Here is a 14,928-nt window from a genome sequence, read left to right on the forward strand (position 1 = left end):
AGAGAAGTCCAGTTCAGAGCGAGGTTTTTAGTCGTTTTATATAATCGTTTCAGAGAGAACAGAACACGGATTCACAAAACACAGCATAATAATTTACAATCGAATTAACCCAACCCCGTGGGGTCGGGTCGGTGGTTGGTGTCTCTCTCCTGCCTCCAAAATGGCAGACAGTATATATACTCTTCAATACAAAATGGAGAATGGTACAAAGTCGACGTGGCAAAACCGAGGAGCATCGTACTCAAAGTATGGAAAAATACTGGAATGGAAAAATACAAAACACAGAGGTTGGTCTCGGCCTCAAAGGATAAATTTATCTTCAGCTTGCCGTCTCGGCGAGCTGGGAAGGGGGTGCCTGGCTGATAAGATACCCAGCAAGGTCAAATACATGCTCTAGACAGAGACAGTGCAATAATAATTTTTACTGACTAAACGCCAAAAGACAGCGTGAAGTCACTACTCACTACACAGGGCAACCAGATTAAAAGGGTCAAAAGGTCAAAGGAGCTGATCATTCACCCATAAAATATAAACAAAATATCTATCAATAGTATAACTTAATCCATCCCAGAAAGCTATAGCTACACGAACGATTACGCTCACTTTATGAGGAGGCTCAAGACATCCTGCAACGGGTGAGATCGTTCATCTTTTATTTATTTCAACGTCCCGCGAGGATCCGCGTTTTGGGACTTCCTCTTCTTTTGGAGTAGCCTACATTGATTTGGATTACATTCACTTCTGGGATGGATTAAGTTTATTTTACATAATTTACTTTGCTTTGGAGGGACTTTTACGTGCGGGAAGGAACGCTTGGAGAGAAACAGACTTTGTTTGGAAACACGGAACAATACAAAACAATAAGGGAGCGCGTGAGTGTGTGCGCGAGAAACGGACATTCGCTATTCATTCATTCAACTCTGTATAACTGTTGCTTTGATTACTAGATAAAAGGTTGACGTGAGCTTTGTTTCTGACTGTGTTTTCTGCTGCTTATTTAGGCTATTTTCATTACATTCCACTGTATCAGTTGTATCCTAAGAGGAGATCGTGTGGTTACGTGGTAACCTATGTTCTCTGAGTGAAGAGACTATCTCTCCACCCAACATATTTCATATGTATGGGGAATGTCCCCACCTCACTTGTGACGTGGATACCTCTTTAAGACACACCAGTGCACTGGCACGCACGGGTATATAAGGCCCAGGTGGTGCGTGATTACACTGGTTTACTTGATCGACACCGCTTCTGAGCGACATCGAGGTGGAGAGATAGTCTCTTCACTCAGAGAACATAGGTTACCACGTAACCACACGTTCTCTATCGTATCAGAGACTATCTCTCCACCCAACATATTTCATATGTATGGGGAACTCTGTAAGACACCTCGTGAGGAAGCGAAGCAGTCCCAGAACCCCAAAGACAACACCAGTGGGCTTCGACCCAGCACATACTGAATTTGGAATGATTCATCATGTATGTTCAATGTAATGTATTTACAACCCCTGGAACGGCCGGACAGCCAGACGCCATCCGCCGCCAAATGCTCAGGCGCTAGGCGCCACCCAGAGCCCGGCCCTGCAAGACGCTAAGGCCAGAGACCACAGGGGTGAAGGGCCGCCCAAGCCAGCCCACTAGACGCAAGGCTGGCTTGACTGGTGAAGGTGACAATGACACCCACCGCTGAGTAGCATGCGAGACCAACTCCCCGAAGGGAGCGAATGCTGCATGTTCAGCCGGTATAACCGGGTGAATGTACATTAGACGGAGTAGACTATGTCGCCGCTGTGCAGGTCTGTCAGAGACGCACCTTTCCACAGCGTCCCCAGGTGGAGTGTGCCTGCCCTCCAGGCGGCACTGGTACTCCTACCTGTTTGTGTGCTGGATAACCTCTGTGATCCATGCACTCTCACTTGAAGCACTCAAAGAGCTGGTTCGTTACTCTGTGGGCCTTGTGTGGCCCTGGCATACGAATCTAATGCTCCAATAGGGCAGAGTGAGGACCGACTCCGTCTCTGTATGTCTACTGTCTGTATGACGATGGTAGGACAGAGCTCAATCACCTGATTGAGACGTGCCCTTTTGAAAACATTGGGGAGAAAGGCCGGTTTGGGGCAAGACTATACCATCATCCGGCATAGGCCTGCAGAGCTCATTATGGATTGACAGAGCTCGCAACTCCCCCATTTCTCCTTGCAGATGTGACACCGACAAGACTGCTGTCTTGAGCATGTCACGCTCACTGACTAAAGGTCGTAGAGCCTCCGGAGCTAACCCCAGATGGGCCTGATTGGGTCCCTAACCTGAGCTCCTCTGGGCCTCAGGGCACCCTTCAGGAAATGCTCTTCCTTTCTTTGTAACGAGGTTACTGCAGTCTGCAGGGCCTGCGCTCCCGCTCAAGTCAGCCTGCCGAACACTCGGTCAGCTGACTGTTGAAGCCCTGTTCTCTGAACCGGAATGATCCTTATGTCACATCACGGTTTTACAAGTAAAAAGTGGATGGCCTTCGTTTTTGTGCATAGTTCCCATCGCGTTTATGCTGCGGAGCTAAGCACACACCCAGTGAGAAGGGTGCTGGATGCCACACTGATACCACATAATGGTAGAACCTGATAAATGCTGACAGCATCGATCAAGAGGCTGTCCCACAAAACTCAGATTGGAGGGCATCTCGCCGTAAACCCATGCGGCAGCGAGGCCTTGTGTGGAATGTGCACATGTTCCCGTTGGGGCTGGCCTGCCTGCCCACCTATATGCCTGCTGGATTGTTTCACAAGCCAATGAGTGAAGTCCAGTCTTGGAGACTATCTGCCTAAGACAGTTAGGCCCATTTACCCTGCTCCACCACCCTGCTTATAGGAGGGTGGGAAGGGTGAAAATCAATAGACTGACTGGCTCACACTCTGATCAGGCCGTAGGCAAAATGCAGGGATTGATGGCGACAACACCTAAGCATTGCCATGTAGGAAGCGGCAGCACCCCTCACTGACAGAGACATTCTTGTGGCTGACACTGCAGTGCTAACAGCAAGAATGCTGTCCTGTGAGAAGCCATTGCAGCCCAAGTCTCCACGGGCTTAATTGGCTCATGCCGTAAGGCAGACAATACCACTCCCCGAGGAGGGACTGCTGGCCTATTGTGTGAGGGATGAACGGTATGAGGACCAACTGGGTGACTATTGTGTCGCCCTTGTGTGGGACAGCGGCCCGCCATGTTGCCAGATCCCTGGCCTAGCCACACGATTACCTCTGGATGAGGAGGGAGCTCAACCGGTCTCCAACACACAGAATTACACCCAGGTGTTTAAACGGCCATGCCGTAATACAACCTTATGGTGGTTCTGCTCACCCCTGACAGTCTCGTCACATTCTGCTGTGTGAACAGCAGTGTGAATTCGCTGGAACAACGTGGAACGTGTAAACTGACGCTGTCAACGATACGCCCACGTAGTGCATGACTGTGAATGACAGATAATGCACTGGCTGCATGTTCAGAAGAGCCGGAGGCACAAAGTGCACCATGATTGCCCTCAGCCCTAAGGGGCGGAGGCACAACCTGAGGGTGGCCCGACTCACTAGAGCAAGGGACAGAGTCCCTGCTTTGCCCTCTAACACATGCCGAGGAGCGCTGCGGACTGTGAGAGTTGACGCCTGCAAGGCCTCTTGTTGAGGTGCCGGCCTAGGTGCCCAAAGTGCTGCAGGTGCCTGGCCACGTTGTTGTGGCACTGCACCTCTGAGCGAGCACACACCATTCAGTTATCCAATTTAGGATGCAAAGGCCCTCCCGCCAAGGACTATGTCCAATCGGGGGGCTAGACATATGCCGAATGGGAGGACACGGGACTCGAAGGTTCTGTCATCTAAGACAAGCCGGTCAGTGCGTCAGACCCGGGATCTGAGAATAAGCATCCCCGGTCGAGCATGGCAAGCCAGTCGCCTTGGAGGATGGCCTGTAAGACCCTCAGCCCTTCCTTGCCGGGAGTGCTGTAAGCAGCACCCCACCCTCCCGAAGACATAGTGGAACCCACCCAGGGGTCCACCTGAATTGTCTTCCAGGACAACCGCTGTCCCGAGAGACAGCGGGTGGGGTCTGGGGCCTTAACTGTCAGGACTGAGGTATGGGCTTAGCCCGCCGAGCACATTTTAGCCATACCCTGCCGGTTGGCCTGTAACCGGACCCGTAGGTCCCTGGAACTGCCAAACCTGACTGGGGTTGCACAGCCTGAGGGGTGACCGAGGCAGGCTACTCATGGCCTTGCCGGAGCATTCCTGCACCTCCTGTGCACCTCCACAGCCTCCTTAGGATGCTGTAGCAAAGCACTGGCCTTTTGGCCAAACATGGCCGGTGGCTCAATAGGCAGCGTGGGGGAGCTTGTCCTCCTATCGCAGCTTGGCCTGGGGCTGCCACAGACGGCACCTCACCAAAGGGCATCAATAGCATGCCTGCTGCCACTGCCTGGGGAGCCTGAAAGCCAGTCGCTGCAGCTCCTCAATAAGGTCCGGGCCCTAATGGTCACATAAGTGCCACATATAAGCCGGTGCTGAAGCAGTGACAGAATAACCCTGTGTTGACTAGCTGTGCCTAGATAGCCATAGTGCATTCTCGGGATGAGAAGGAGCTTACTTTGTGGTTTCGAACCGGTAACCGGATTATACCATGCAAGTTTACACCTATAGGTGCGTGAACGGCCTTGCCGTGATACACCGTACAGAGTATTCCGCCCGACAGCCGCGGCACACTCGAGTTGCCAACATTGGCGAAACTACATCACGGACGCGTGAGCTGACACGGTCAGCAATACGCCGTATATACAGTAGTGTGCAAATGGCTGTGATTTCAGGGCTTGCTCCTGGCAGACTCAGCACGTCCTATACACTGTATAGTGCGCTACTACACCTGAACGCGGAAAGCTGACTGCCACGGCAGCCATACGCTCATCCTGTCTATGACAGAACCCACGGTTCGGAGGATGAGCTTGCTCCGTGGCGTCCCCTGTCGCACGGGTTCTACCACGCAGTCTACACCGGAGTGCGTGAACGGCTTTAGCCGCAATACACTCAAGTGAGCTCTCTCTCACGAGGCGAGGCAAAAACACGGCACTACAGATGCGGAAGTCGCCCCAGCGACAATACGCCTGTATAGTGCGTTTTAATGCTATAGCCTGGCCGGGCTGTTGTTTTGATTGATTGATTTACTGATTTACTAACAGCTTGCAGAATTACAGTACATTTCGAGTACAACTCAATACAAATACTGTTAACAGAGAGTGGGCGATACCATAAAGCATTACACTTGTTTACAATAGGGCCCACCATCTTCAATTCATCAAAACATTTAGAGACGTATGAATATACACAACTATATTCACTGCGCACTCGCAGGTCCCCTCCAGCCCACAGAATATGCAGCATGGATGCGTGAATTGACGCCATGCCAATAATACACCCATATAGTGCGTTGTATTCCACTGCCTTTAAGGATTACCGGGCCACTGGTCCTGTCTGTGTCACTGCACTCAGATCGACAGACAGGCTACACCACAGGAGCGTAAACTGGCGCCCCGCCAGCAATACCCCTGTATAGTGTGTTATATGGCCGTCGGATTCCTTCATTCCTCCTAGCCTCAACTGGCAAGAGGAAGAAAAACATACAGGAGTCAGGATCTTCATGAGCTGCTATCAGCATGACCAGGGAACCCACAGGTCACCCACTGGTCATGGCCATCCTCTGTGGGCATATGTGCCCCACGCAGCCCCAGAGAAACCCCTGCTGTTTCCATTTAATTCAATACCTATATACACTATTATTTTAATATGTTATATTAAATATATACAAATTTAATTGCTTAAACATGCTCAAAAAACGGGGAGTATAGTAATGTGCTTGAGAAGTGAGGGCACAATTTACCCTATGTGCAATTTACACTGCTGTCTCTCAGTCACATATTGATATTCATGTGTTGTTGTTTTTTTTTTTTTCTCGGTAACATGTTTCATGTGGACCCCAAAGACTAGCTGACTGCCATGGCATCAGCTAATGGGGATCTTTCCAAATAGAAAAATAACTAAACAACAGCCAGCTGAGTTCTATAGTCTCTCTCTCTCTCTCTCTGGAGGAGGTTGCACCTGAATTTCCTAGCTGCACTGAGACACAGAGTGTTTGAGTTGGAGACAAACACTCTGCTCCAAACGTTTTGCATTATATAGTGTATATACGTATACCAATTTCCACTGTTTGGTCCACTAGAACAGGGATTTATGAGAGTCTCCCTCGACTTTCCAGGCAACAATTTACCCTACGATATATCACCGTGCACTGGAGACCAAACTTTGTTTGTTGTGGAATTAGCTCGTCCTGTCTATGACTGACAGGACCCACGGTTCGGAGGATAAGCTTGCTCCGTGGCTTCCCCCGTCCGTACGGGTTCTACCACGCAGTCTACACCAGGGTGTGTGAACGGCTTTAGCCGCAATACACCCCAGGGAGCTCTGTCTCTCACGAGGCGAAGCAAAAGAACACAGCACCAAAGACGCGGAAGCCGCCCCAGCGACAATACGCCTGTATACTATACACTAGTGTATAGTGTGCTGTGTTAAATGATAAGCCTATAGCGGGGCTGATGTTTCGCTGCGCCAAACGCAGGTCCACTCCAGCCCCCGGAATATGCATCACGGATGCGTTAACTGACACCAAGCCAGTGATACAAACGTATAGTGCGATTATTCCACTGCTTTACAGGATTACAGAGCCAATGATCCTATAGCGGGGCTGATGTTTCTCTGCGCCAACCGCAGGTCCACTCCAGCCCACGGAATATGCATCACGGATGCGTTAACTGACACCAAGCCAGTGATACAAACGTATAGTGCGATTATTCCGCTGCTTTACAGGATTACAGAGCCAATGGTCCTGTCTGTGTCCCTGCCCACAGGTCGACAGACAGGCTACACCACAGGACGCGTAAACTAACACTATGTCAGCAATACGCCTGTAACGGTGTTTTGGCTGGTGTTACCCTGTTTTTGTTTGCTATACCTACAAACGAGCTGTGTGACAGCAATCCAGAGAGGAGCGATCCACGCCAGCTCTCTAACCTGCCTCCAGCAGTGGATTAATCCGGCTGCCAGAACTCGTGAGTAGTTGCTTTTCAAAAAGTCTAAAAAATGCAGTTATTGTTGATAACTTGCTCTGCACTTCCGTTGAGGAGACCACGTCTTGGACTGCTCGGTGGAGATCAAAAAAGCAGTGTAATCACGCACCACCTGGGCCTTATATACCCGTGCGTGCCAGTGCACTGGTGTGTCTTAAAGAGGTATCCACGTCACAAGTGAGGTGGGGACATTCCCCATACATATGAAATATGTTGGGTGGAGAGATAGTCTCTGATACGATAGAGAACATTCACAACCCGTGATTTAAATAATTAGTAGCAGTGATAGAAATATCTGACCGTTACACACTTGCTAATTGCTATTGCATTTTTGCGTTGGCTTTGCGTCCTGCGTGGTTCGTTGTGGGTTGTATTTTTGCGTTGGCTTTGCGTCCTGCGTGGTTCGTTGTGGGTTGTAAGCGCCAAGAGCCCAGGCCCAAACCACACCAATGATTGAAAGGGATGGCACAGACCATATGGAGATATTAACTGGGTTTCACTCATACAATGACCACACAGTTTCCTTCTTTTTAACTCTTCTTTACTTTGTTTGTAGTTGAGTACAGTTGTACACATGCATGGGCATTGAGTAAGCGGTAAGTGGGTAAGGTGAAAAACCTTAAAGGGAAAATAAAAAATAACTAATGTAAGTATAATGCACATTTATCAATACATACTTTACATGCTTTAAACACCTGTAAATATCATTTTTACTTAGTGTCTCTTAATCAACTCATTTCTAAATCAATTCATTTCTACTCAATTCGTTTTTAAACTGTTTTAAACATAATAAACTCATGAAATGTAAATTAAATAACCTGAATGAATTAGTATAATTGAAACATTTTTATCAATCAATAATCAATTCAAATGTATTTTAAATCAAATAATCATGTTCATTGTTCATGTCCAATTGGCCATCATGTTTCCTTTAACTTCAACTCAAGTCATCACAAACAACAACAACAAACAATGTCCATGAACTGGCATGATCTGTCACAAGTAAAAAGTTCTCTCTCACCGGCTGTCTCTCCAGCATGTATATGGCAGCACCGTTCTGCTCTGCTGTGTCAGTGTGTGTTGCTCCTGTTTGGACGCACACTGCTGTTTCTCATTTATATGGCAGCACCGTTCTGCTCTGCTGTGTCAGTGTGTGTTGCTCCTGTTTGGACGCACACTGCTGTTTCTCATGGAGGTTTGTGTAGGATTCCTCTTTCCTCCTCCCTTCCTGTGTTTGGCCAACGCCCTACTCTCAGGTGCAGTGAATGCACTGACGCTGATTGGTCAGGCAATTGGGGAGTGAGTGAGTGAGTGAGTGACAATCAGCTGAGTGTCAGTGGCAATGAGTGTCAGTCTAGATTTAACCCTTTGCTCTCCATTTCTCCAAGTTGACTTCACAATGGCATTATCCCCAATGGCAGTTGCAAGGAGTTGCATTGGTGTGACATGACCTTAAGTTGGTGGTTAAAACTGTTTAGTTGCAAAAATGGTGGACCCTGTTGTAAACAAGTGGACGTGACCACACTGAACGATTGGCGCGTCGTCTCGTATCACTGTTTCCACACCTAAGCGCAAAACGTCCGACAGCCGCGGACAGAAGAAGCTGTGGCAGCTTCTTTTTCCGGGTTTTTAGACAGCGGCTGGATGGAAATTAAGCTCCACCTCCGCGGACGACTGACGCGGAGGAGAGCGTTTCCGGGATTCTGGCCGTCGCGCAACTAGTCGGCGGAAGTGGAGCTTCTTTTCCGTCCACCAGCGGTCTAAAAACCCGGAAAAAGAAGCTGCTCGCAGCCGAGAACGTGCGCGGCTCTTTAGTAAGTCTGGCAGCACCTTATGGCCGCAGACATTTTCTCCAGATCTACAAGCTCACGGCGCGTCACTGAGCCCGCCACGCGCTGTGGGCTTGTAGATCTGCTGTTATTCCCACCCCAGAGGAAGACACGATTCGATTGGTCCAGCTGGACTCCGGGCGCTTGTGTAAAACGGTAGGCGGTTGGTTTGTTCACTGACAGCGCTGGTTGCGCTGCTACGCCCTTTTCTGGGAAATGTTTTATATTTACGGTAAATGTTTTTATTCACGATTGCCAAATAATCAATGCCATTTCAATATATACTGTATGTTTTTTATTGTTTTTGTTTTTATTTATTATTACACTTTATTGAAATACACTGAACCAAAGTCTTGTTAAAATGTTATTGTTCCACTTTATTTTCCCATAGCTTACTTTTTAAAGTGTATTGTCTACATGTCTTTATAAACAAATACTAATAATACATTATTCTTAATCTTGTGCTGTTGTTATTATAATAGTGTTAATATAATATTATTAGTGCACATCTGTCCCTGCAATGAGCATCATTTTGTTGAAAAACACATTTGAGGTCAGAAATAGGAATGAAAGACAGGCTCTGGTTGACATTTAGGACATCATTAGCAGTTTCCGTGCTTTGAATGGATTACTCCAGGTTAATGTCGCTGCCATATCGGACATACGCGACTTTTGTTTTATGTGTTTAATCCGCCGCAATGTAAAAAATAAATAGAAAATCCTTCTTCGCCGCGGAGAAAGAGAGTAGGTGCATCTGTTTTGAAGAGGAAACCGGAAATCGTCACATGCTGTGGGCTGCTAGGGCTTCTGGGAAATTTAGGCCAATGCAAACGAATGGGGTTCAACGCCTCATGGAGGAGGGTCCTGTGCTGCGTCTTCTATTCCGGGTGTACCAAGATGGCGGGTGGTCTGGCCGTTCATAACAAACGGGGGGAGCTTTTTTCGCTCGATTTTCGCGGATTAAAAGCCCACATAATTCAGCGTATGCTCTAAAGGTAATACAACAATCTCGGCAGTGAAGGGGGGTTGATTAAAAGTCTGGTAAATCGTTTTCCGCAGTCAAACTGTTAGGACATCTCTAATACATTGTTGGAAATCTACGGAAGGCTAAATGCTAAATAATCCATGTGTGACAGGGTGATATGGATTCACCTACAGCCAACTAAATGGTCCATGTGTGACAGGGTGATATGGATTCACCTACAGCCAACTAAATGGTCCATGTGTGACAGGGTGATATGGATTCACCTACAGCCAACTAAATGGTCCATGTGTGACAGGGTGATATGGATTCACCTACAGCCAACTAAATGGTCCATGTGGGACAGGGTGATATGGATTCACCTACAGCCAACTAAATGGTCCATGTGTGACAGGGTGATATGGATTCACCTACAGCCAACTAAATGGTCCATGTGTGACAGGGTGATATGGATTCACCTATAGCCAACTAAATGGTCCATGTGTGACAGGGTGATATGGATTCACCTACAGCCAACTAAATGATCCATGTGTGACAGGGTGATATGGATTAACCTATAGCCAACTAAATGGTCCATGTGTGACAGGGTGATATGGATTCACCTACAGCCAACTAAATGGTCCATGTGGGACAGGGTGATATGGATTCACCTACAGCCAACTAAATGGTCCATGTGTGACAGGGTGATATGGATTCACCTACAGCCAACTAAATGGTCCATGTGTTACAGGGTGATATGGATTCACCTACAGCCAACTAAATGGTCCATGTGTGACAGGGTGATATGGATTCACCTACAGCCAACTAAATGGTCCATGTGTGACAGGGTGATATGGATTCACCTACAGCCAACTACGCCACCTGGGGGAATATTTAGGCTATACTGAGATCTAACACTGAACACCCGGAGCACTTAATGACTCCTCCACACAGGGAACAGGTTGGTTATAAAATATGAAAGGCAGGCAGAAACGTGTGTAACAAAATGTACAAAAGTATTTATTACGTTTGTCGGTCAGCAATAATAGCATTAATCAAAGGAAACCAATAGGACTTGTTCAACAATCAACAATAGAAATAGATGCTGAGACTAAAAGGGTTGGTAACTACAAAGTGCATAACTACAGGGATATCCCTCCAGTACTGGAGAGAGAGAGAGAGAGAGAGAGAGAGAGAGAGAGAGAGAAGCTGGGCAGGCCACCGGCCCAGGGTGGCGGTAATGCGGCAAAACACAACTCAAATAACCCACAAAGAAATAGAAACAGCAAACTAAAGAAAAGGGGCATTACCACCACCACCACTGGACGGCTGTCAACTGCTCCAACATATAGCTTGTCTCCAGCACCGGCCCTGTAATGTGAATATGTATGTTAGATCAGTGGTATAGCTTGTCCCCAGCACCGGCCCTGTAATGTGAATATGTATGTTAGATCAGTGGTATATAGCTTGTCTCCAGCACCGGCCCTGTAATGTGAATATGTATGTTAGATCAGTGGTATAGCTTGTCTCCAGCACCGGCCCTGTAATGTGAATATGTATGTTAGATCAGTGGTATAGCTTGTCTCCAGCACCGACCCTGTAATGTGAATATGTATGTTAGATCAGTGGTATAGCTTGTCTCCAGCACCGGCCCTGTAATGTGAATATGTATGTTAGATCAGTGGTATAGCTTGTCTCCAGCACCGGCCCTGTAATGTGAATATGTATGTTAGATCAGTGGTATAGCTTGTCCCCAGCACCGGCCCTGTAATGTGAATATGTATGTTAGATCAGTGGTATAGCTTGTCTCCAGCACCGGCCCTGTAATGTGAATATGTATGTTAGATCAGTATGTATAGCTTGTCTCCAGCACCGGCCCTGTAATGTGAATATGTACGTTAGATATAATACAATGACATACATACATGGTGGTCACTCTCCCACCCGGTGGTCGTACTGGGAGTGTGTTGACCCAGGCCCGTCAGACGGTTAGCCCCTTTCGGAACCCTCGGTTACCTTTTCTGAATTTTGGACGGCGGTGCCCTGGGGTCCCTCGTAGGTTTTTCCACCCTCCATAGGATGCAGATTTACTGTCTGTTCTGCTCGGTGGTTTGAGTGTTGGTATTTACTGTCTGTTCTGCTCGGTGGTTTGAGTGTTGGTATTTACTGTCTGTTCTGCTCGGTGGTTTGAGTGTTGGTATTTACTGTCTGTTCTGCTCGGTGGTTTGAGTGTTGGTATTTACTGTCTGTTCTGCTCGGTGGTTTGAGTGTTGGTATTTACTGTCTGTTCTGCTCGGTGGTTTAAGTGTTGGTATTTACTGTCTGTTCTGCTCCGTTGTTTGAGTGTTGGTATTTACTGTCTGTTCTGCTCGGTGGTTTGAGTGTTGGTATTTACTGTCTGTTCTGCTCGGTGGTTTGAGTGTTGGTATTTACTGTCTGTTCTGCTCGGTGGTTTGAGTGTTGGTATTTACTGTCTGTTCTGCTCGGTGGTTTGAGTGTTGGTGAGATGTTTCAAAGATACATGACGCGGATAGGAGACAACGGAAACCTGGGAGAAACTGCATTGACCATCGATGCCGTTTAGTATTTTTTGAAGTTCTGGCTTCGTAGACCCACTTCTACAACATTGCTTTTAATTGATCATTTATTTTTTATTTTTTGTTATTCATGTCCTCACTGTATTGCATTACTGCTTGTTTTTTTAATGTCGTTGCCTTGCTTTTCTTTTATTCTCCATTGTTCTGTAAAGCACTTTGAGCTGCATTTCATGTCATGAAAGGTGCTATACAAATAAAGTTTTATTATTATTATTATTATTACTAATGGTACCCACATCATGTTATCTCTCCTAATGGTACCAACACCATGTTATCTCTCCTAATGGTACCAACATCATGTTATCTCTCCTAATGGTACCAACACCATGTTATCTCTCCTAATGGTACCAACATCATGTTATCTCTCCTAATGGTACCAACATCATGTTATCTCTCCTAATGGTACCAACATTATGTTATCTCTCCTAATGGTACCAACATCATGTTATCTCTCCTAATGGTACCAACATCATGTTATCTCTCCTAATGGTACCAACATCATGTTATCTCTCCTAATGGTACAAACATCATGTTATCTCTCCTAATGGTACCAACATCATGTTATCTCTCCTAATGGTACCAACACCATGTTATCTCTCCTAATGGTACCAACATCATGTTATCTCTCCTAATGGTACCAACATCATGTTATCTCTCCTAATGGTACCAACACCATGTTATCTCTCCTAATGGTACCAACACCATGTTATCTCTCCTAATGGTACCAACATCATGTTATCTCTCCTAATGGTACCAACATCATGTTATCTCTCCTAATGGTACCAACATCATGTTATCTCTCCTAATGGTACCAACATCATGTTATCTCTCCTAATGGTACCAACATCATGTTATCTCTCCTAATGGTACCAACATCATGTTATCTCTCCTAATGGTACCAACACCATGTTATCTCTCCTAATGGTACCAACACCATGTTATCTCTCCTAATGGTACCAACACCATGTTATCTCTCCTAATGGTACCAACACCATGTTATCTCTCCTAATGGTACCAACATCATGTTATCTCTCCTAATGGTACCAACACCATGTTATCTCTCCTAATGGTACCAACACCATGTTATCTCTCCTAATGGTACCAATACCATGTTATCTCTCCTAATGGTACCAACACCATGTTATCTCTCCTAATGGTACCAACACCATGTTATCTCTCCTAATGGTACCAACACCATGTTATCTCTCCTAATGGTACCAACATCATGTTATCTCTCCTAATGGTACCAACATCAATACAGCATGGAATTGTGATCCGTGACTCAAATGGGTCTGAGAGGCTAAATGTCATCAGATGGTGGTCCGTGGCTCAAATGGGTCTGAGAGGCTAAATGTCATCAAATGGTGTTCCGTGGCTCAGATGGGTCTGAGAGGCTAAATGTCATCAAATGGTGGTCCGTGGCTCAAATGGGTCTGAGAGGCTAAATGTCATCAAATGGTGGTCCGTGGCTCAAATGGGTCTGAGAGGCTAAATGTCATAAAATGGTGGTCCGTGGCTCAGATGGGTCTGAGAGGCTAAATGTCATCAGATGGTGGTCCGTGGCTCAAATGGGTCTGAGAGGCTAAATGTCATCAAATGGTGTTCCGTGGCTCAGATGGGTCTGAGAGGCTAAATGTCATCAAATGGTGGTCCGTGGCTCAAATGGGTCTGAGAGGCTAAATGTCATCAAATGGTGGTCCGTGGCTCAAATGGGTCTGAGAGGCTAAATGTCATAAAATGGTGGTCCGTGGCTCAGATGGGTCTGAGAGGCTAAATGTCATCACATGGTGGTCCGTGGCTCAAATGGCGAATAAATAAATAATGGACCTTGAATGATGTGAAAAGGTTTGAAAACCCACTGTTGATTATAGTGTTGTGTAAAAGGCATAAATAATAATAATAATAATAATAATAATAATAAATACTTCTTACACCACTGTAAAAGCTGTTACACAATTAAAACAATAATAAAGACAAAGCATCTTTTTTTAGAACAAATATTCAATTTAATTTCTTTGATTAAACATAATATTTCTTTCTGTATCTCTTTTACAACAGAGGATCTCAAAGTGAGGTCTTTTCATTTACAAAATGCACCGAGGTGTTCAAAACAACATGCATCAAAATATCATCTAATAATAATAATAATAGCTCAAATTTATATAGCGCTTTTCTAAATACCCAAAGCGCTTTACATAGGAACACTAGGAACAGACTTTAATAAGAAAAAAACAAAGCCAAACATAACAGATACAACAACAGCACAGGGTTAAAAAGATAAAAGGATAAACGAGGCCTCAGCTGGGGTCGGGTGTTGTGACGCGTAGTGAGCTTGTAGATCTGCTATTTTCAGCATGCAAAATCTGCCATTACGACGAAAGCAAGACCCGC

This window comes from Protomyctophum parallelum (assembly GCF_964188405.1).
Source record: "Protomyctophum parallelum genome assembly, chromosome: 3".
Lineage (NCBI taxonomy): Eukaryota > Metazoa > Chordata > Actinopteri > Myctophiformes > Myctophidae > Protomyctophum > Protomyctophum parallelum.